At 51.7% G+C, this 23,507-nt stretch overlaps 1 long non-coding RNA gene across 1 annotated transcript in view; it reads left to right on the top strand.

Annotated features, from left to right (window-relative positions):
- The window catches only part of LOC109494907, an 801,993-nt gene that overhangs the window by 265,406 nt on the left and 513,080 nt on the right, over nucleotides 1–23,507 (top strand). The gene's annotated exons all lie outside the window — the stretch shown is intronic.

Here is a 23,507-nt window from a genome sequence, read left to right as displayed (position 1 = left end):
GTGTTTTTCCTTATGGCCACCAGGAGCCACAGAACAGCAGGGCTTAGACAGATGAACTCCTTCTGTGCCTGCCCCCGCGGGAATGTCCCCACTGGCATTTGGAAAGCAACTGGTTAACAGTATGAGCACTGCCTCCCCACCCTCTCAAACTTCTTCACGACACGTTGGGCCATAATTCTCCCTAATAAAATAATATGAAGCTCAATTATGCTCCTGTTCCCATGTTCCTGGACTTCATTAAGCACAGAGGGATTAAAAACTTGTATAAATTAATCAATGTACCATAATCCTAAAAATTAGAGGATGAGCCCTTGAGGAAGTAATGTAATACGGGCTTTTTAATTAGCAGGGCCCCCGAGATTCATTGCCCTCCCCTGCAAGTCTTGTGTTTATGAATTGCTTTATCATTTCACGGGAAGGCCGGGAAGACTCCCGCCTGTCGCAACGAAGGGCTAAGCGCTGCCCTCACTCCCCGGGCTCATACCCTCCTCAGCGCCAGAGCAAAATGACAAAGCCAGCCTTGCTCTCTTTTCTTCTTCTTCTCCCCCAGCAAGAGGTAACTTTTAGAAGGAAACTCAGAAAAGGGACCCAGAGGGGAAATTAAGCTACTTTTATCCTCTCACTGGGCCTGTGGGATTAAGAGTGTCGATTTTGGAGACTCCTGGATCTGAGTTTGAGTCCTGACTCTGTGGCTCACTAGCTCTGCGAATGTGGGCAGGTCACCTGCCCTCCTAAAGACCTTTCCTTCCAGTTGCTCCTCTGTCCTAGGTCTTCTGATAAATGCTTCCTGACCACAGGCAAGATCTGCCTGCACATCTGGAAGCTTTCCCAGCGGTCCTTCCCTTCCTCCTTTCCCGTATGGGCCAAACAGCATCTTTTCCTGCCATGGGCCAGTCTCCCTGGGCTCAACTTCGTGTTCCTGCCTGCCTGGGCTTCGTAATCATTTTCTTGCTAGACCCTCTTGCTTCTTAACTTTCTCTCTCCTTCTCAACAGCTTTGAACCGTGCTAAGTCCTTCCATCCTAACAGAACCAAATCATAAACCTTGCTTGACCCCACTTTCCCCTCCAGCCACTCTCTGTTGCCTCTCCTCACTGTTGTAGCTTACACGGTCTCCCCTACTCACAGCCCAGTCCACCAGAACACGGCCATGTCCCTGGCCTGACACTCACATTCTTCTCATTAGGATTTCCAGTGAGTCTATCTTATTTGACCTCTTGGTACTGATGGACTCAGATGCCCCTTTCCTCCCCCTCTGAACCCTCTCTTCCTCTTGGCCTTTGGACGCTCCTTCTCAGACTCTTTTCTTCCCCTTTTATCCCGTGAGTGTTGGTGTTTACCTCTGTTCCCCCCAGGGATGTTCACCCACCTCAGAGACTCTACCAGCCTCGCTCATGACTTCCATAGGCCTTGCTGGCTCAGTCCTTCCCACCCTGCTCCAGACCACAAATCCTAACGGTTTACTAGTCTTGACATCGTACAAGCCCTTCGAACTCAGTGTGTCCATGATGAGACCCAACCTCTCCCCTCCCAAGATGGCATCTTCTTTAGAAGAATAATGGTACCAATATCCACCAAGGATCTAGACTCCTGCCCCTTCTCCCCAGGGGCAAAGACCCAGGCCTGGCACAGAACCTGGGGTAGAGCAGACCTTCAGTAAATGTATTTCATAGGTGGATGGATGACTCCCTTTACTTCCTTTCCCAAGAGGACCTGTTGTCTCACTTAATGAATGAGAGCGTGTTTGCTGGAGACCATTTTTCCTAATGATCTCAGCGAGGATTGAGGCTGACGCTGACCCACTGACCTCGATTCAGGTAGTAGCTCTTCAGGACTCCTGTTTGGGAAAGAGTCCACATTTCCAAGCAGGAACACTCCATTCCATGACTATTTCCATAGTCTCGGATTTAGCAAAGGGCTTCTGCTCTAGACTAGGAACCAAAAAGGCCACTTCACCAATTCATGGAGGAAAAGGAGATGCCAGCCTGCACTGGGGAATTGCAGAATCCAGCCTATGCTGCCTGGTGTCAGGCCCCAGGTGGGGACAGATTTCTTGGTGACCAAGGGCATGGCCACTCTTGTCTTGCATCCACCCTGGCCCCGTTCCTCCTCCTAGAGGGGCTTCCCTAGAGTCAGAGGCTGGGTGTGGCAGTGCTGCTCCCTCCTGGGAAGTGTTGTGTTCTGTTTTCTGAGAAGGAACCTGCACGATAGTCACTTGCACCTGTAAGCGAGGCTGCGTCATTTCTGTTTCTTTGCTGCCATCTATTTTTATCCCGGCTCATTTACCCTGTGTGTTTTGGAAAACAACAGATATATATACACACACAACAACAGTGTTGCCAAAATTCACACCTCCTGTCTTTTGCAGGATTTTCCCTTGAAGGCTGATGCTCTTGGAGAGCCAGCGCCTGCCTCTGGATTGGACTTTGGGGCAGGGAGCCTGGGCCAAGGGATCTGTGCTGAGCAGTCTCATCAACACTGGGTTCAAGACAGCATGGGGGGAAGCTCTATCTGCTTGCATTCCCTTTGTTTCTTGGGGGAGGCTAGCCCCAGCTCTCTTGTCTGCAGGAGCCTGAGCTGGAGAGTCAGACCTCCCTATGCTCTGAAAAAGACACGAGTCCCTTCAAACCCATCCCTTCACTAAACTGTCAGCAGTGTGCCCTAAGCCCGGTCTCTGCCTCCAGCCAGGCACGGAGGATGGAGTAGAGCCCTGGGTCAACCGCAGAGAGTAATCGAGTCCTCTGACCTCTGCGAATGAACCTTGCTTGCCTTTGTTTCCCTAACAACTCCTGTCATCACAGGGTCTTGCTTCCATTGACACTCAGTGGATCCCTCCATAAGCTTCTAGGTGGCCCTAGTTCTGTCTTGTGGGCCCTCAAGGACGGTGGACAGGGGACCCTCACCATACTTTCCCAAACCAGGACTGGCTCCGTGAATTGTGAAGGCAGGTTTCCTGAAATGCAGAGAGCTGGAGCTCAGGAACAGCCCAGAGACGTGCAGGGGAGACATCCAAGTCGATGCCCCCACAGTACTGACTCCCTGCCTCCGCTGTGCACGTATGTGTGCCTGCATGCATGCACACACAGGTACACACACACACACACACACACACACACACACACACACGTGGTTAGAGATGTCTCCCAGTCTGCACAGCCCTGGCACCTGGAGAGCTGAGCCACTACAGCTCAGTGCTGGTGTTCTGTTACAAGTAACCACGAGACCATAAATCAGCCTGTGGAGTCTAGTCCTGCATTTGGAACAGTTTGCAGAGCCTGGCCTGATGGCCCAGCTTTCATAAAATCTTGTTTCATACTTAGAAAAATGACAGTGCGATTATAAAACGCGAATGCGCAAGGAACAGACAGAGCCAGCTCATTGTTTTGCTTTGAAAATCTAAGAGTGGTCTCCAAACTTTTTAAGGCAGTAGAACCCAGTTTTGAAACAAAAACCTTCTGTAGACACATTCATGTTTGTAATTGTGTAAAATGCAGAAAAGTGAGGAGACCAGTGGAAGGGGGATGGGGGCTGTCAGTTCTGCTCACCCAGCCCTTCTCCCCCCTTCAGCGTGTCTGGGTGAGGGGCACTTTAGGAAATCTTGAGAGCACAATCTGAAAACCGTTGACCTGAGAATAAAGCCAGCCTGCTTTCCCCAGGAGCCCACCTCGAGGCCCTGAATCCTCAACCCGGGCAACTTTTCAGTAGCACAGCAGTTGAAGTGACCCTAGGTCCCGTCTTGGATGGAAAGAGAAGAGATGACCTGGCCCCTGATCCCTGAGTAGTCCTCTGTGATGTTCTCTGTCACTGGTGCCTGAGGGAGCAGTGGCCTGCTGAGGCTCACTCTAGCAGAAACGCAGAGGCCGCACCGGGCACCTGCTCAAGAGTGGGGTCTGACCCCCCGGCCGATCTCATGACCCCCTGCCCTACCACCGGCCTTTGTTCTCCAGGTCAGGCACGGACCTGCTTCCTTGCTGCTGACAGCCACCATGGCCTGCCACAATCGCCTAAAGCCCAGTTTGTCTTAGAAATTTTGCAGCCATAGGACAGGCTTCCTGCAGTTTTTTCTAAATCTTCGAGGATACTTCCAGAATCTTGGTATTTGTCTTACCTACGGATGCCTGTCAAAGGACCCACTGTGGATCTTGCACGTGTGCCAGGGCCCCTTTTATAGTGAGACAATGTCTTCTGTAGGCTTTGAGTGAAATGCAGAAGAAAGAGCCCCGGGAGGGGTGGTCTCACAGCGCCAGGAGAAAGGCTGTCTCAGGTTATTGCAGCAGCATGAAAGATCAGCTGTGGATGTCTTGCTCAAGTTTCTCCCAGAAACCTCTTGAGCCACTGCAGTATATCCTGGACCTGGTCCTGTGTGGGTCCTTCACATCACCAGGGCAGCCCAGGGCAAACCCAGCTCGGTTTATCACTGGGACAGACTTGTCATCTTCTGATGCCGAGCCTCGGAACTTGCCTCCTGGTGTGAATTTGTCATTTGAGGGGCCCCTTGAAAGCATCCGGGTTTTTCCTAAAATCTCAGCAGAGGATTACTTGTAGGGAATTTCTCCGTGTCCAGGGTCAATAAATCAGAGATATATATACTGGAACTATGCGGACGCTCCACGCCAACCAGGGAATGTGTGCTAAGATACTGTGGGAGAGTTGGTTATCATCTGGTCTCACTGCTTGATGAATCAGGGAGTACATTTGGCAGAGAAGTGAAGCCTTGATTTATGGGACAGGAGAGACGGAGAAGAAGTATTAATTAGAGAAAGTTTAATTCCAGATTTCTAGTACGTCTTTATGCAGGGGGTCCTGAACAGCATACTGTGGTCCAGTAAAATCACACTCAACAGATGATTTGCGGATAAGGAGTGGGGATGTTTTCTCAGTTCCTGGGGTGGCTGCTATGTGGTCCAAGGTGCCAAGAACTCACAGGGGATGTCCAGATCCCCAGGGGGGTCCTCTGAATGGACACGAGCACTGCTTGTGGAGGCTACATGTTCTCCCCATCCCATCACCCCTACTTACACCCTTGAACCTTGTCAGGGAGGTGGGTTGCTCTGCTGATGGAAAGGGGCCTAATCTGGGAGAAAACCTAGGGAGTAAAGTTACAATAGGGATATAGAATTTTGACATAATGCAGCCATTGCCCCAGTTTCTCTTAGAGCTGGGCTTTAGGCAACACCTTGGTGATCCTGGTTTGACAGGTGGTCAGTGTGGGACTAAGAAAGGCTTCCCAGTGCTGGGAGCCTGACATGTCTTTGTTTCATTACATTACCCTGGTGACCTCAGGGACCACAGATGAAGGAGGGGATCCCCTATCATAGTGATATTGGGCCCTGGCCTCAAAGTCTTGGAGGTGGGACCTGCGTGAGTGTGGCGGACTTGTTTTGCTGAGAACAGAGGCAGCTGGGGGTGGCCTGTTCTGTCCAATGCCCCACCCCCCCGCCTCCCCCTTGTTTTCTAAGGGGCAAGGGGAGCCTCCTCCAAGGGCTTAACTTCTCTCCTTGTACTCAGACAACCTCTCTGCCAACACTACAGAGATCTTGGCCTTCACCAGGGCCCATGCTCTTGGGAAGCAGCTGTCAGGGGAACCCTTGGGTGTCTATTAGATGCTGAAGAGTCAGGTCAGCAGTGATGGGGATATTACTTCCTATGAAATATTAACAAGGGGTCAAAGCTGCAGAACTCCTATTCTTCCTCATCCACAAGCTCATGTGCCTTTCCTTTCCAAGTACAGATATTCATCATTTTAATGCATCTATCGTCCCTCCCTCCCTGCTCCTGCCCCTCTCCACCTACCTACCTGCCTTTGTTTCCCTTCCTTTTCCTTCCTTCCTTCCTTCCTTCCTTCCTTCCTTCCTTCCTTCCTTCCTTCCTTCCCCCTTTCCCCAGATTTGCTGAGCACCTACTAAGGGCAAGATTCCCTGACAAATCTCCGGGATGCAACAGTGAGTGAGTCGAGTAAGTCTTAGGCCCTGTAGGAAGGAGTCTACAGCCTTGAGCCCAGGGGGTGAAAGTCAGATACATGAATGATGTTGTCTCCTATAGAGGAGGCTGTGGGTGGGGTGTGAATGCAGAGGAGGGGACAGATAAATGGGTCTGGGGGAGTAAAGACAGCTTCTTAGAGGACCCATGAAGCTGCAACTTGATGGGAGAGGTTTTCAAGTAGAGAGGGTATAGAGTGCTGGGCAGAGGGTCTGGAATGTGCAAAGGGAGAGGACAGACTGGATGAATAAGACCATTTTCTGTGTTCCTCACCAAGGCTGGTCGTGGTGACAGAATTGGGGCATCCCCGTCATCCTTTTTTTCCTGTTCTGGTGCAACTTTAACCTGCCTCTAGGAGCCCTGCCTCTTCTGTGGCTCCCCCTCCATCCAGAAGACCCCCAAGCCCCACAGCTCAGGCCCGGTGAGTGACTGACTTGTACATCAATAGTTCAGGCTTGTGTTCAAGGTCTGGACCTGAACTGAATCCTGGAGCTTGGAGCGAATGATGCCAAGTAGGAGCAAACCTCAGACAAGGATCAGGCAGCTGGGGTATGGCGTGATTAATCTCAAGCAAGCATAGCGTTAAAAAGAACCTGGGCAGAAGGCTTCCAGATTTTTCTTCACGTTCCTTTTATCTCTCCAGGTGCTGCTGTTTTCTTAGGGTAGGTGGGATCTTCCTTTCCTAGCTAATCTTACAGCCTCCAAGAAAACAGGCCTCAGGCCTTGGAGATGTAAGTCTGGGAGCCGAAGTCAAGGTGGGGAAAGCAGGCAGAGAAGCCTGTTGGACTTCACGTGTGGGAATTCAGTGAAGAATTCAGAATTCTTGAGGTTTGTGTCACGCACCAAATGTCTGGTGATGGTCAAGACGTGAAATAAGAATGAGCAGAATCAGAGATGAGGCTTCCAGCAACTTCTCTCCCTGTCCTCTCTGCCTTCTGTCCTGGAAGTGGGTGCTCACAGTGTTGGTTTGGGAGACACACAGACCCAGCGAGAAGCACTTGAGAAGCCATGTCGGTGCGTCTCTTTTCTGAAGTTGTCTTTCTCAGGCTCAGGTTTGAACCAAGGAATCAGTTACCTGGCTCTTACATGGTGTGCCACACCACTTAGTGTCATCTCCTTACAGCCTCTAGCTGAGTCCACATCCCGCTAGGACTTAGGACTCCAGGGGCAGGGCTGAACAAGGCATGCATGGGTCCTGGTTACTGTCACTCTCCACCACCTATTTCCCCGGGCGTCCAGTCTGTGATGATGCTTCTACCAAGCTTCCCGCCCACTATGGTCTCTTGCTCTGCTCGTGAGTGTTCACACCCTCTGCTGTGAGAACACGCTGTTCTGGGACACCGGGTTCGTCTGCCCTGCCGTGTCTGAGCACAAGCTGTTCCTTCTGCCAGGACTGCCCTGTCCTCGCTGCCCGCCACTTATACTCCCAGACCTGTCCACCCCAGCTCAGGTGCCGGCTCCGCCAGAAGCCTTACTCTCCCTCCTGGGCTGCCCTCCGCCGACCCCTATGCTCAGTGGTCCCGTGTGTCTCTGCTGCTGGGGACCTTAGGTCCCGGGAGGGCAGGAACCACGTCCCAGCGCCAGCCCACGCACACACGATGGGGGCTGAGTGGAAGGATAGATACGTGTGTGTGTGGCCGAGGGCCTGTGCGTACCATGGAGGCGCTGGGGCGCTCCTCCCCTGGAGAGCAGGCAGGTTTTCCCTGTGGCTCCTCCAGCTGGTCCACTAGACCATTCTTGGATTTGGGGACCCCAGGCCCTGTTGTAAGCTTTCATCTTGGTTTCCATTTTCCTTAGAAATGAGAGAGCTAATAGGTAAGCCTCCATTTCTTTTTCTTTTTTTCTTTTTTTAAATTTATGTCCAAGTTAGTTAACATATAATGTAACAGTGATTTCAGGAATAGAATTTAGTGATTCATCACTTACATACGACACCTGGTTGTAAGCCTCCATTTCTGCCCTTTGCAAGCCTGGGGTGGAGAGGCCTGGCTTGGACCCCCACCTTCTCAAGTAAAATGGGCAGGAGGGAAAACCTGGGGTGGGATTGCATCCCTAGTACCTCAGGCTTGTGTTGGCTGAAGACAAAACCTGGAGCCTGGAGCACACCTCAGGAGCGGACACAGGCCGGCCTGGTGAGGGCGGAGCTCCTCTGGCAACGTCCCTACAGGCCGCTGCTCCAGGAACAATGAGGGGCCTGTTGTAGGCGGAAGGAACAGCATTCCCCCAAATTCGTGTCCACCCAGAACCTCCAAATGTGACCTTATTTGGAAATAGGATCTTTGCAATTACAATTAGTTAAGGATCTTAAGATGAAGTCATCCTGGGTTTAGGGTGGGTGCCAACCCCAATCACTGGTGCCCTTCTAAGACCAAGAGCGGACCCACAGAAGCACAGGAGGAAGGCCATGTGAAGACAGAGGTGGAGTGATGCGATTATAAGCCAAAGAGCGCCGAGGATTGCCAGGTGCCTCCAGAAGCTAGGAAGAGGCATGGAAGAGGTCCTCCCACAAAGTCTCTAGAAGGAACTGCTCCCATAGACACCTTGATTTTGGATGTCTGGCCTCAGAAGTGTGAGAGTGCATATTTATGTTTTAAGCCAGAAATCTTGTGGTAATTTGTTACAGCGGCTGCAGGATACACGTGCGGGGTGTTTGGGGTCACTGACCTTCCTTGTCCTCCTCCCTGTGCTCCCAAAGCTTCCTCACACAGCGTCTTCTCTCATACGCATATGCTACAAAAAGCCAATGTTTCACACATGAAAAAAACTGTTACACACAATGTGACATGTGTGGGTGTTATAGGGGTTGGGACACTCAACTCACTGAATCCGCTGATAGATCTTTGCCTTTGCTCTCTGCCTCCCAGTCTGCAATATTTTCTTTCCTTCACATTATATCCAATAAGGGAGGAGGCAGCAAAGAAACAAACAACAGGCAAAGGGCAAACCTGGTTGTCCAGAAATATCCTTGCTTTAGCAGCCTGGATGGATTCTGGCAGGTCCTGGGGCACCAGGGCTGTTCCAGGCCGTGACCACACTTCACGTGGCTTCTCAGCTAACAGATGAGCAACGTATCAGTTAGCATTTGCTGCATAACAAGCCACCCCAGACCTGGTCCCTTAAACAGCAACATTTACGAACCTCATGATTCTGCAGTCAGCACTTTGGGGCCCGTCAGGCAGTTCTGGTGTTGTCTGGGCTCACTCACCCGTGTGTGGCCGTGTGCCAGCTTGCCTGGAGGTGGACTGATCTACCGTGGCCTCCTTGGGTGGTGGTTGGCTGGCTGTGGCTTAGGGTCATCGGGCTGACTGAGAGACGTGATTAGATGTCTCTAATCCTATAGTAGGCCAGTGAAGGGGGGCTGTCACATGATGATGGCAGGGCTCCAAAGCCGAAGCCACAGGCCTTTTGAGGCCATCACTTCCTTTGCATTCTTTTGACCAGAGCAAGGCCCTAGAGTAGCCCAGAATCGAGGGATGGGCCAGTAGACAGTGTCAGGATGGGGAGTTGCAAGGTCACATTGCATGGGGCGTGGTCACAGGAGAGGCAGAGAACTGGGGCCACTTGTGCTGACAGCCTATCCACAGCCCACCCATCTCTTGGCCTGGGCAGAGAAGTTCCCCGCTGTTCTTTGCTGTCCTCTCTGTCCGGGGGTAGTCTTGCTGTGAGAGGTGAAGGCAGAACCCAGCTTTTAGTACTTAGACGTTCAGGGTAGACCTGTAATCTGTCATTCCAGAAACATTACTTGCATCAAACATTTATTCTAGCACCCAGCCCAAGGCCAGGCATAGAGACCCACCCACGCAGGGAGCCTGGATACGGTACCAGTTAACAGCTTGGACTTTGAAATCAGACGGGTCTGGCTTTGAATCTCTGCTCTTACAGGCTACGGGCTTTGGGGCGAGTCACTGTCCTTTCCTGAGCCTGCTTTATTATTGACAAAATGGGGACGATAATGTCTGTCTTACGGGCAAGCTGTGAGGCCTGAATCAGATACCAAAGGTAAAGTGCTTAGTGCAGCACCTGGCCCGCAATGGATGTCACTGAATGGTAGCTATTATTATTAATAATAAATGTAGGCTGAGGGGTTGCCTAGATGAGTGAGTGTCTGGGCAACTTTCAGCCAAACGTGCGTAATGAATGCTCACTCCCTCCCCATCCTGGCCCCAATAAAATATACAAAGGATCTAAGAAAACCCATTAACTGTGGCTAACTTTCATAACAAGAAACCTCCCAGCCACAGCCCCCTTGTGACCGGGGCATGTGGATGCATTAGTAACACCCCACCCTGCTTCTGGGCTCCGGGAAGCCGCACCCCTCACTGCGCCCACAAACAACTCCTCCGATCGATCGCTTCTCGCGCACCAGTGGCAGCCCAGAGGCATTTTCCTCCAGGTTGCCCGGACAATTTTGTCTCTACACCTGCACACAGTCTTCTTTTTTCCCTCCTTGCCAAATCAAAGCATGTCTTTGCTCTCTGCCGCCTGCCTCAGAGCCGAGTTGGCGGGGAGGGCAAGGAGAAAGCTGAGTGATTAGAAAACTCACCGGCCCCTCCTGGAGGCTGTAGCTGTTTTTAGCTCTGCCTCTCCTGCAGGCAGGCCTGGCCTTGGGGTCTGGGCCCAGCCTGGTAAATTAGTAACAGCAGAAGACTGTCAGGGCCCCTCCAGCTCCAGGAGAGGGGAGGAGCCGCTGCCTCTGAGCGCTGAGCAGTTGGAGGTGCTGTCTTACTTTTTCCCTTTATTCTGTTGTAAATGACAGAGTTTCCCCCTTTAAGTGTGCACGCATTGCCTTTGTCCAGATGCTCTTTGTCAAATAGCCCAGTGTAATTACGAACAACAATAAACTCCCCCTTCTATATATTTTTAGTGGAAAATAAAAACACATTTTCTCATCCGGAACTGCACGCCACAGGAGAATTCAGAGGACGCGGCTGATGCAGGGTTTTGGGGGCAGTGGAGGAATCCTGGAGCTTCCAGGAGGAGAGAAAAAGCTTCCAGGTTTTCTTAAATGACATTCAGAAGTTGAGGCCACTCCCAGGGGCCAGGGGCCAGGGACAGGCAGGAATTGGGGTACCTGGGAGTGTAGGGGGTAAGCTGTAAGAGGGTCAGTTCCTGGAGGCATATGGGCCCCATCCAGGCTGATACAATCTGCTGGCGAGACTAACTCTGGACTTGGATCTAACAAAGACTATAAAAGAGAGGTTCAGAGACTTTTTTTCGGCCTTTCAGGAGTCGGGTAGTTTTAAATGAAGGCAGATGTAGCCTGAGGCCTCAATTTGCCTCCCCCAGTCCTGCTGTAACCTTATTAAAGGATAAAAAGAAAGGCAGGACTTTTATGGCAAGAAAGGACCGGCAAGGCGAGGTGCCTTCCTGGAGCCAAGAGGGGTTCTAGGAACATGGGCAGAAGGTGGGATCCCCCGCTTCCCACAAAAGGCCCCTGGGGGAGGGGGATGGGGAGCGGAGGCCAGGCCCTGGGCAGGGGCAGGGGCAGGGGCAGGGGCAGTAGGGAGAGCAGGAGGGGACTCCCAGCTGGTGTGGCATGTTAGGTCTTTGCTAGGTCAGCCCCCTGCGAGGGCAGCCCCTCACCCCACAACTCTGGGCGTCCACGCAAGATGCGTTGTGACTCCATGCAACAGGGCATGGAAGTGGGAGCCCTGACTTTCCAAGGTAGCACAGCACCTGGCTTCCTGGGAGGGGCGGTGCAGGGAGAGAGGGGCCGGGGAGGCCTTCCTTCAGGTTTGGAGGGTGGTCAGTAGGGGACACGTGCTGTCCCCTCTGGCTTCAAGTATTCCAGTTCTCCTCTCCCCTACCTGGTCTCGTGTCTCTAGTCTTTTTGGCCGCAGTCTCTTTTCCAGAAGGCAGCCAGAGTGGCCCATGTAATCACAGATCTGACCGTGCCACTGACTCTCCCCTGAATCTCTCCCATGGTTCCCAGTTACTTCTGGGAAAGAGTTCTGTAAACTCTGTAAGGTGTTATATAGACCTTCTGCAGCCCCTCTTGTACTCTCTGTTCCCTCAGCCCTTCCACCCTGGGGTGCGGGGTACACAGCTTGCGGGCACACAATACCACACACTGCCTGTCTGCATGTTGTTACAGCCACTGTCAATGCCCCTCCCTGATTGCCTCCGTTTACCCCCAAGATACCCCCATCTGTGATGGATGGTTCTGTGTCTCAGATGGCTTCAGACCTCAAGAACTTGCAAGTCTCTGCCTGAAGACTTGGTCTGGTCTCGGGAAGATGCCCTGCCTGCTTACCAAGTAGGATGGCCGTGGGAGGGTGCGGGGGGCGGGGGGAGTGATTGGGATGACTCAGGAGCCACCCGCAATCAGTGAATGAGGAGCAGGAATTGGAGGCGAAATATCCAGCTTTCGAGGGCCTCGATGCGACGACTCTGAGGCACGTCCTTCACAGCCTCTCAGAGCATTCCCGGGGCGATTGGGCCCCAGTTGCCTTTACAGTGTCCCACTTGTTCATAAACGCATGCTTTCCTCTTCTCCCTGTTGGTTTGGGCTGAATGTTTGTGTCTCCCAGAATTCATATGGTGAACCTCTAACCTGCCATGTGATGGGACCGGGAGGCAGCGCGTTTAGGAGGTGATCGAGTGAGCAGGGTGGCCCCCTCATGATGACATTGGTGCCCTTTTAAGGTTTCTGAAGGAGCTTGCTTCCCTTTCTGTTCTCTGCAGCAGTGGGCCACCTGGAGGAGGCTCCCACCACCACCGGCTCTGTTGACCCCGATCTCGGACCTCCAGCCCCCAGAGCTGTGAGGACTCCTTTTCTGTTGTTTTTAAGTCACTCGGCCTATGCTATTTTGTTATAGCAGCCTGAGCTCACATCTGTAGAACATCTGTCTTACTGGCCCAACCGCCCACCAGCTTCCTGGGATCACCCCCTAAGTGCTCCTTCGCACCCACATTCTAATCTCGGGTCTGCTCTGGGGGGATCCCAAACCGTGCCACATCTGCTCCTTCCTTCTGTCTGGAGCGCTAACTTCTCCCACCTGGTTCTCAGCTCAGGCTTTCCTGCCCAGCCTTCCCCGACAGAGGCTGCCTTGCTCTGTGCTCCCATGGCGTCTGGCTCTGTCCTCTGGCGGACTTGCTGCTTGGTATAATCTCTCAGCTTGTCAGTGTGGTTCCGGGGAGTGGGTCCCCTCGGCATCCGGGGGCAGTTCGCTCACGTCTGTGTATCCAGTGGCTGGCACAGCGCCGGCCCATAGTAGGGGTTCAACAGACACTCGTTTAGGGTGCCGACACGATGGACCCTTGCAAGCATTAGCGTTTGGGGCTTAGAAACGGCAGCAAATAGTGTTTTCTGTGTTTTACAGATTTCTCCTTCCTTGGCCAAACAAAATATATAAAAGAATTTCTCGAATATCTTGCCTTTGCATAGGGTGAGCGCTTCCCAAAGCGCTTTTATGTGGATCTGGGTCTCACCTAAATTCTGCAATGAGCAGACAGCACGGCCCCATTTTACAGACAAGATCACTGAGGCAAGTTGGCTGGCCCGAGACAATAACCATGAAGGTGGAGATTGTAGTACAGAGAAGTTAGGTAAATGGCCCAGAGGCGCATGGCACAGAGCCAGCAGGAGAGAGTCAGCCAGACGCCAGGCTTATCTTTCTGTTGAATCCATGTTCTCTCCCCTGGCCAACTACCTGGAGTGGGTGCCTGCTGTTGTCATTGTCAGGCTCTGTGTGTAGTGGTGGTGGTGGTGGTAGTGACAGTGGGGCATCCCTCCCCTCCCCTCCCCTCCCCTCCCCTCCCCTCCCCTCTGCATTTTGTTCTCACAAAGATCCTCTAAGCTGGAGAATGCAGTTTCCCTTTTCAGATGAGGAGATTGAGGTTCTGAGAGGTTCCAGGGACAGATCCAAGCTCTGGCCCTAGGTCGCTGTGACTCTGTATCCAGTCTATCTGGATAGCCAGCGTGTTCCCTTTTCTTAAACTTTCCTCTTTTATGTCCCAAAGCAGACAGCACAGGGAGAGGAGTATTTCAGGAATGTATTTTTAATGGCAGGCACTGATCGTAAACCTTGGGCGTTTGTGTCTGAGACTCAGGGTTTCCAGTGGAGACGCAAATGGTGGGGGTGGACCACAAGAGCTAAGGCAGCTGCGATATTTATCCTTCAGATGAGAGGGCTTTGTTAGCGGAGTAGGAGTAGGGAGGAAGTGGAGGAGGAGGGAGGAAAAGAGGAGATAGAGGGGGATTGCTTCCTTTCTCTTGCTAGCCCGCACGGGACCAGCCCCTCTGGGTTTTCGAGAACCCATTCTACATGTCTCCTTTCTTCTTTGGGTAGACGGGAGATCAGATAGAGGAGGTCAGACGTTTGCCAAGTTGAGAAAGGCTTTTTATCCTTTAAAAGCTCAAATAGCCTTTGCTCTTCCCTTTACCCCTCCCCCACGCCCCTCCAGTCTCCAAGGCATCAATCCTCCTCCTTCAATAGAATCTATCCCTTGGCTCCTTTCCGCATCACTCGCCTGGATAACGGGAGGAGACTTCTGGCTGTTTCTCTGCTTCTCCTCCTGTCCCCAACTGTCCCTCCCACGCTGGCCCCGGAGTGACCCTTCCACAAATGCAAACCTGACCCGAGTCATCCTCCCACTTAAACCCTCTTGTGCTTCCCCATAATAATAGTGTACATCTATCTATAAACTGTCATGTGCTGGCAAACCAGCGGAAAAAGAAAAGTCCCGATTTGATTGTATTTGCTGATTGCCGTGGTGTAAAGATTCCCACTGTTTCAGGCTGCAGCCTTCTGCTGGCGGCACTCGGAATACTCAGCAATGGCTGTCGATGAGTGGCAGCAGTGACTCTGGCCCATCGCTGCGTAGCTCTCACAGGGCGCCTGGCACCACTTGAAGACTTCTGTCTTTGTCTGCGTCCTCCCCTGCCTGGTGTGCTCTCTCCTCTGGTCTGTGTTTATTCAAATCTTCCCCTTTCCCCCGTGTCACCTCCGGTCTCACTTGTTCCAGAATGCCTCCCCAGACCGCTGCAACAGTGGGAAGTTCTCCCATCAACCCCCGATTTGCTCTCTCTGTCTGGCAGGATCCCCTGTCCCTTCCTTGGGGAGAGTGGTCCATTTCAGGGGCCCAGCCGCCATTTGTGAATTTGAGGTGTTAGTAACGCTTGCCAGGAACCGGGCTGTTGCAACGAATATTGATTGAGCGCCAACAGTGTGGTCCGTCTCAGGGTAATGGCTCGTGGGGGCAACACACATGCCAGCCTTGAGCCTTGCCCTCAGGGACCCAGGAGCTGGCTTTGGGTGTCATGAGCCTCAGGAGGTGGGGCCCCCAGGTCAGCAGCTCCAGCACTTTGTGGTGAGGAGCCCCTGTCGTTTGTCTTGCACCTCAGCCTGATTCTCCTTCGTTATGCTTTCCTCATCATTGCGATGGATGGAGGCCATTAATCCTGATTAGCAGATGATGTGTCCCTTAATGGGAAAGCAGAAAGGGGGATTTGCAAGGTCAATATGTGCCCTTTCTATTAAGAGTTCAGTTCTGTAGAGAAGGAAAGAGAGAACCACAGCTGCTTTTCCTGCCTAGTACACAGAGGGGTAGGGTGTCCCCCAAATCCTGCCTGGAACCTGTCATCCTCACCACAAACCTTCACCACATCCTGCTTCTCTCTATGAAAGGACTGAGTTTGGTATTAAGGAACTCTTAACATTAAAACAAAAATGAGATTTGTTTTTTCCCCTAAATGATTGGCAAGATCCAAAAAATTAATAAAACCCAGTGCTGTCAAGGCTGCTACAAAATGACATTCTTGTCTACTATCTGTGGGAGAGTGCATTGGGCCACACTTCTTTTTGGAAAGGAGGTTGGCATTGTCTGGATAAAATAAAAATTTACATCTGAGGAATCTGTAAAATTTATGTAAATACTAGCACGTGTGCGTGAAAGATGCACTCTTTTTTGGTAAGAGCAAAAAATCGGAAATAACCATTCATCAGTAGGGGATTGGTCGAATCAAAGGCGATATACTTACAAAATGCAACAAAACTTTCCATTTTAGAAAAGCATAGTGGATTTATTGGTGATGATTTGGGTGATAGTCCGTGATGTGTTCGTAGGTGGGGGGTGAAGTGAGTGGCACAGTGTTGCTGATGTCCCAGCAGAGCAGGGGCCATGCCCCTTGTTCACAGCTGTCCCCAGCACCTGGGACAGAACCTGGCCCCAGGAAGTGCTCTATAAATGTGGCTACTCTTACTGTTGTCAGCAGGCCATAAAGAAATGATGAATGAATCCTACTTTGTAAGATATCACATAGAAGCATAGAGAATATTTGGAAGGAACTTCATGAAAATGTTAACAGAGTGACTGCCTGTTTGGGGTAGAAGTGGCTGAGAAGGGATGAGACACCCAGTGGTATCTTGTACGTTTCTGTATTGTTTGAATTTGTCATGGGTTTAAATTATTTTTGTGATCAGACTAAAAACCAAAATAATTGGAAAAAAAATATCCCTTCATACTCTTCCCCTACAATCACACTTTTTTTTTTTAAGTGTATTTGTTTATTTTGAGAGAGACAGAGACAGCATGAGTGGTGGAACATTAAAGAGAGAGGAGACAGAGAATTCCAAGCAGGCTTCTCTCTGCCAGCGCAGAGCTCGACACGGGGCTCAAACCCACAAAACCGTGAGATTATGACCTGAGCTGAAACCAAAAGCCAGACACTCAACCAACTGAGCCACCCAGGCGCCCCTGCAATCACACTCTCATACGCACTGTTAATACCCCCAACACACACACTCTGGCCTTTGCAGGTCTGGGGACTCGTCCTGCTTCTAGTGATTCCTGCCTGGCACGCTGGATCACAAGAGCTCTTCTCACAGGGCGGTAGAGAGAGTCGTAGGTGCTAATGAGGGGAGTGCGCTCAGGGCCACCCCTTGCACGCTGAAGTGGCTCATAAGCGTTAGCTACCTCCCGCCATCCCGTGGAGTTCCATTCACTGACTCTCCCACTTACCTTTTGTTGCCCCAGGGCCTTTGCTTGAGTTCATCAGAGAATAGTTAGTTCCTGAAACAAGACCAAGGATGAAACCCTCAGGAAGATCCTGCCCCACTCTGTTGTTTTGTGGAAACCAGGGCTCAGAGAGGTTAAGTGACTTGCCCGGAGTCACACAGCTTTCAAGCGGTAGAGATGGTATCTGCCCTGGACTCCAAAGCCATCTGCTTTCATTGCACTGAACTGCCTGGCAGGGACTTCCTGTTTGCCTTCCCAAGAGGACTCCCAGAGGCACAGATGCCTTTCACTAAGAGGAAGGTGTCTCCAGTGGGGGCTTACCAATCACTCAGAGGCCGCCCTGTCCAGGGCCACCTTCTTCCTCAGGCCTTCCTCCGAGCCTGAGAAAGGAAGGGGCTGGCTTGGAGAAGCATACCCACATTTGTACGGACTCAGGGACTCCTTCCCTGAGCTGGTCCTCTCCGGCCACACACGCCCCTGGGCTGGCCTCCCCACAAAAAGATCTTCCTTGGTCATCACAAGCCTTAGAGCCAACAGATCTGGGTTCACGGCCCTGTTCTGATTAGCTGTGGGCCTTGGATTTCTCAGTTGCAAAATGGGACCAGTGAGACTTACCTGTCAGAGGCACGAGAATTCGATGAGCGAGGAGTCACATAGCTGCCGGGTGTGGGTCCTGGCACACCATGGCAAGCTGATTGGATGATCAGCAAATCTGAACTGCTTTGATTCAAGAAAGGTGCTTTCCTCCTGGGCCTTGAAACCACCTGCTACATGTGACAGGGCTCCGTGGCTTGAGAGTAAGATGAAAAAGCAGTGTTTCTGACTATTCCCTCAAAGTCAGCGTGGTTGTCTTTTGCCCATTCCAAGTGTCCCTAAATATGTGTGGGCGCAGGGGTGGCGGAGAGATTAACATCATGGTCTTAGCGCCTTAGGGTCCTGGGTTTAAGTCCCAGGCCATCACGTACCAGCTGACCTTGGGCAAGTCCCTTGGAGTCACGAGCCTCCATTTCTTCACCTATAAATTCAGGCTTTATATTAACATCCACCTTGTTGTAAATATTAAATGAAATAAAGGATACAAAGCACTTAGCCCAATGCCTGGTGTATGGTAAATACCAATAAATGTCAGCTTCTTTTAATATTTTATCATTGTTATTGTTTCTGCTATCACGGTGTGGTAGTCCTTCATGCTGTTCACCCAATATTTGCCGTTCGCCTGTGGGCAAGTGGTAGAACCATACTTCTGATCCATTAAAATTAGGCAACGCCTCCGACTTGCTTGGGGCCAATGAAACATAAGGAAAAATGTGTGTATCACCCTGGACAGAAGTTCTCAGGGCTGGAGTATGATTTGCTACGTTTGCTTCTCCTGCCACGGGAGGGGTGAGGACAAACTCTGCCGTGCGCATACGTGCAAGTGACAAACCGTGCGTGGGGAGAAGCCACTGAGTGGGGGTCAGTTGTCGCAGTGACACAACCTGGCTTCTCCTGACTGCTACGCGTGGGCCGGCCCCGGCGTGGTGACACCGTGGGTGGTAAATGGCCTTCTGCCTTGTCACCTGGAGAGGGAGAAGAGAGGGCAAAGGAGGAAGATTTTGTCCAGTGGAGTGATGAGAGCAGGCAGACCCAGCACCCTCCTCCCTCCGACTGGAAGGATTGGGATGTGTGGGAGGCTGCACAGACCAGGGCCCAGATTGCAGCTGTGCACCGCCTCTTTGGAACCAGTTGGTCCTCTGCCTGAACTGCCCCCGCCTAGTTCTCTGCAAAGAGTGGGCTGTTCATGCATCTTGCAGTGTGAACTTCCAAGTGACTCCCGAGGATCAGTGTTCATGAGGAATTTGAAACTGCACTCCCTCGAGGTGGCCTGGCAGAGACTCCTCTGCACCTGCTCCCTGCCAAATCCACAGGTGTGCTTCCGGGGCAGGGCCGCCAGAGAAGGGCCCTGACCCGAACACCCCTCCCCGGCGACTCTCTGGTTCCCTATGCAAGGGATCACCGGAGAAGACGGTAGAAAACCCTGGTCCTCCTGAAGGAGCTGATGTGTGACCCGCAGTCGTTTCTCTTAAGGTATAGGTGACAAATATAGAGTCATTCAACACCCCACTATGTCAGTGGAGGTGAGCCACAAGATACAAATGCCCAAAATCTGAGAGACGGAGCCTCAGGAGTCAAAAGGGACACCGAAAGAGGAGATTGGTGGCCGGGATGGGCAGTAACTCAAGCCTCCTCTGGGAGGTGATGCAGGGACTTTGTGGTCAGGCAGCTTGGGTTCAAAACTTGCTCTTGCACCCTGGCAGCCGTGTGCTCCCCAGGGGGAGGGTGGATCGTTCTGGGCCACGAGAGTGCATTGGCTCGGTTCATGAGATGTGTGAATGTCTCTGTTGGGTCGTGAGTGGGGCACTCAGGATGCACCCCCACCATCTGAACACCTTATCCTGTGCTCCCTAAAATAGATCCACACCAACACCAAGAGCCATCTTTTCATTGTTTCAGTGCAGAAACACAATTAAACTGAAAACACTTACTGATCTCTTACTCTGTGCTGCAGAGATGGTGAAGGCACCATAAGGAGACCTTGGAGTTAGAAATCAGGAAACAGTCTGGGAAAGTCTCTTCCCTTCTCTGGGACTTGGGCTCTGTATGTGCAACAGGGAGAGACCAATGGCATCTTCTCTGAACATTCTGGGGCCGCTGAATGAAAGGGGGTGTGCACAAGCCATTTGCAAATAACAAAGGTCTGTACAAGCATGGGGGGTTTGAAATATTATTGAGTCCGATGCTGTCTGCTAGAAGGTCACCCCTGATTGTGCCCATGTGTTCCCATGAGAGCTTACTGGGGTATTCCATGGGATGACTTGGTCAGAGACATTGAATTGGAATTGGCTGATGTCAGGGCCCTGGATGGCTCTCCACGCACACTTCCTTGGAAGAGAGGGGACTGTTGCTTCCGTCCGTCAGTGGGTTCCACCAAGAGCCAGCCCCCACATTCCCGTCGTGAGGAAGGAATGGAACTGTATCCTGCCTGAAGAAGTGCTAACCATCTGGCCCATACGGCCATGTGCCAGAGGATTGTCTTCAGTGTTGAAACAGCAGAGATGCAGAGGGAGGCTGGGGAGATGTGTCTTAATCTCCATGAGGGAGGAGGTGCAAATGGTTGGACACCGACGAACCTTGGTGTGTCCCTTGAGAATCGGGAAAGCCTTCTTATTTGTAAAATATCACTGACTTTTATGATTTCTGAGCCCAGATGTCCCTAACTGAGCTCCTTGATTATTTCTTCCTTGAGCTTTTTAATTTTTTTACATAAAATTGTTGTGGTTCTCAGCTTCAAAGATGACCTGATTAGCTACCCAGCCGCAGGCTTCCCGGCAGAGCAGGGCCGGCTTTCACTCTGAGTTCAGAGCTTTCAGGAGCAGCGCTGTGGGCGTGCTGGCTTTTCTCTCCAGGAAGACGGGAAGGCAGCAAGCCTGGCTTAGGGGTGCAAACCATAAGCCAGTTACTGTCACGCAAAAACATTAATAGGGGCCGACTTAGAGTTAGGCGTGGTGGTAGGTAATGGGAGCAAAGTTATTGCTGTTGGATGACCACCAGAGAGGTGGGGAAGGAGGCAAATAGGAAGTTGATTGCACGGGAGCATAGACATCGTGTCCCCAGACCTGCTTGCGGTGTGGCTGGCCAAGGAGCGGTGTTTGAGCAGATCCATAAAAACTGTGGAGTCTGGAGGAGTCGGAAGGGCTCATGGATGTTTCAGCAGAGGGGCAGTGTGGTTGAAGGCTGAGAGGCCTGAACTTGGTAAGAGGTTCCAGTGTGTAGAGAATAGGCTGGTGGCAAAGGGGTGTGTGTGAGACTGGGAAGAGCCTGTAACACCGAGGATGAGGCAGATAGTGTCAAGTCTGTGTTTTGGAAAGGTTTTCTTTAAAAAAAAGGTTTTTTTAAAATGTTTATTTTTGGGAGAGAGAGAGAGAGACAGAGAGGGAGAGAGAGAGAGAGAGCAAGCTGGGGAGGGGCAGAGAGAGAGGGAGACATAGAATCTGAAGGAGGCTCCAGGCTCTGAGCTGTCAGCACAGAGACCGATGCGGGGCTGGAACTCATGACCTGAGCCGAAGTCGGACGCTTAACCGACTGAGCCACCCGGGCACCCCGGAAAGGTTTTCTGTGAACATCCCTTGTGATGGGAAGCTCACTACCTCTGGGGGCCCATTCCACCTTCAGCTCTGACCCATAGTAAAGTCCTTTCTGAGAGCAAGCCAGTGCCCACTGGTGGCCTCGGGGGTTCCTGAGGGACAATCCCATACCATGCTCAGCCCTTTCGTCCTTGTTTGCGTCCTTGATAGAGTGATGGACATTTGTTTATTGGACAAGCGTGATCACTTCCTTTTACCATGACCACTCCAAAGCTTAGGCATGTGCTGTAACCTCCAGAACTTTCTGTTAGTGACCCGGGATGGTCTACTATGGGAAACATTGTCTTACTTCATCTCTGTAGTTTGCCTAGTGGCTGAAAGCTTTGGGGTTTGGGGTTCAACAGCCGTGGTGTTGAATCCTAATTCAGCCGCTTTGTAGCCTTCTGACTTTGAGCAGGTGCTTTTCCTCTCCAAGTTCAGCTCCCTAACAGGCCATAGGGGATTACCATAAATGCAAATAACACACCAGCTCACTCCGTGCTGGTTAAGAGGCCTCTCTCTTCCCAGGCAGTTGAGAGGGAGTCTTGGAAGATTCTTGGTCAGTGCTGTCACTGAGAAGACCCCAGAGCCCTGGGCCCCTTTTCAGCCACCTTTCTCTCCTAGGAACCGGTTCATGTGTTTTCTGCCCACAGTGGGCCGCTCCCGTTTTCTGTACATTTATCTGGCATGCTCCGTTCAGTCTCTGTTGGTTTAGGATCCATGTACAATAGGCATTTTGCCGGCTGCGTCGGCCCGTTTTTAGACAAAACATTTTGACGGTGCATTCCTGGCATTGCCTCTTTCACCTGGCTTTTGCAGGTCCTGGGATGTGCTCTCCCCGAGCCTTTGACTCTGTGAACCTCCAAGTGCTGAGTGTCCACTGGGGTCAGCCTGGCTGGAGTCTGGGGCTACCCAGCATCAGAGCGGGCTGGCTCCTTGGGCGTCACCCAGCTCACACGCTGCCCACAGACTGGGAGATGGGGGCCCAGCGAACAGGATCGGGGGAGACTTGTCTGAAGTCACAGGGCACATCGGTGGCAGAGGTGGGCAGACAGTTCCCCTCCTTCGGCTCTGGCTCCATGTCCTGCTCTCAGTTGGGTCTCTGAGGGCCCTGAGGGAGCCTGAGTGTTGCTGGCCTTGTTTATCGGGGCTGCACTCATTCATTCTGCAGGCCTGCACGCCTTTCTGTAGGTGCACAACTCCTGCTGCCGGTCCAGCTCGAACCTGTCCTTATTCGTGCCCAGGCCGCCTGAGCTGCAAACACCCAGAACTCAGTCACTCAGCAGACGTGCCCTAAAGTCCTTCTCCTGCCCGGCTCCTGGCTGAGGGGAGGCTGTGCAGTGGGAACACCCAGGGAGCCCCCAAGCGAGGCAGGGGAGTCCAGCAGCTGTGGATCAGGGGAACTGGATCTACAACCCCTTTCCCCGTCTCCCCCTGGCCCTGCCCCAGGCCTTGAGAGCACTAGTCTGTGAGCCAGGTGCATGATTTTCCTAAGAGTGAACTGACATCCAGTGTATTTGTTTTCTTCTTGCTGCTGTTACAGATGATCACAGACTCAGTGGCTTGGAATAATTCAGATTTATTCTCAATTCTGGAAGTCAGAAGTTCAAAGAGAGTCTTACGGGGCTAAAATAAAAGTATTGGCTAGTTCCTTCTGGAGGCTCCAGGAGAGTCCCATTTCCTTACGTTTGTTGCTTCTAGAGTATTCCTCGGCTCGTGGGCCCCTTCTTCATCTTCAAAGCCAGAGGCTTGGCATCTTCTTTCTCTGAATCTGCTTCTGTTGTCACATGGCCTTCTTCTTTTCTGTTGCCAGTCTCTCTCTGCTTCTCTAAGGACATTTGTGACTACATTTAGAATTCACCAGATAATCCAGGATAATTTCCACCTCAAGACCCTTACTTTAATCACATCTGTAAAATCCCCTGTGCCATGTAAGGTAACATTCACAGGTTCCCAAAAGTAGGCTGTAGGAATCTTTGGAGACGATTACTCAGCCTACCACAGTCCATTAATGCCATGCCCATTTGACAGACTTGGAACTTGGGGCCTGGAAAATTTAAGCAGTATAGGAAATCGATGTCTGAAGCCTTCTCCCTAATCCTAGAATTGAGGTTTTGAGGTCCTTCTGGGACCTGTGGGCTGGTCTTTAAAAGTGAATAATTTGACACTTTCTCACATTGGTTGGTTGTTTTCTGGGGGTGGGGGGTCACTTCATTGTTCCTTCGAAATTTTGGACAAACGCTCCCTTTTTCCTCATCAATAAGCTGGAATTAGTAACGCCTACCCACTGACCTTGTTGGGTTTTTAGGAAGATGGCAGTCATGAGAATGAAGCCTCTAGGACACTTCTCCGATGATCGGTGAATACAGCGGTCCTTGCTTCCGCCCTCCCTGTCTCCGTGGTGGGC

This window comes from Felis catus, chromosome E2, assembly GCF_018350175.1.
Source record: "Felis catus isolate Fca126 chromosome E2, F.catus_Fca126_mat1.0, whole genome shotgun sequence".
Taxonomy (NCBI): domain Eukaryota; kingdom Metazoa; phylum Chordata; class Mammalia; order Carnivora; family Felidae; genus Felis; species Felis catus.
Note: the sequence above shows the minus strand (reverse complement) of the source record. Positions and strands in the feature narration are given on the sequence as shown.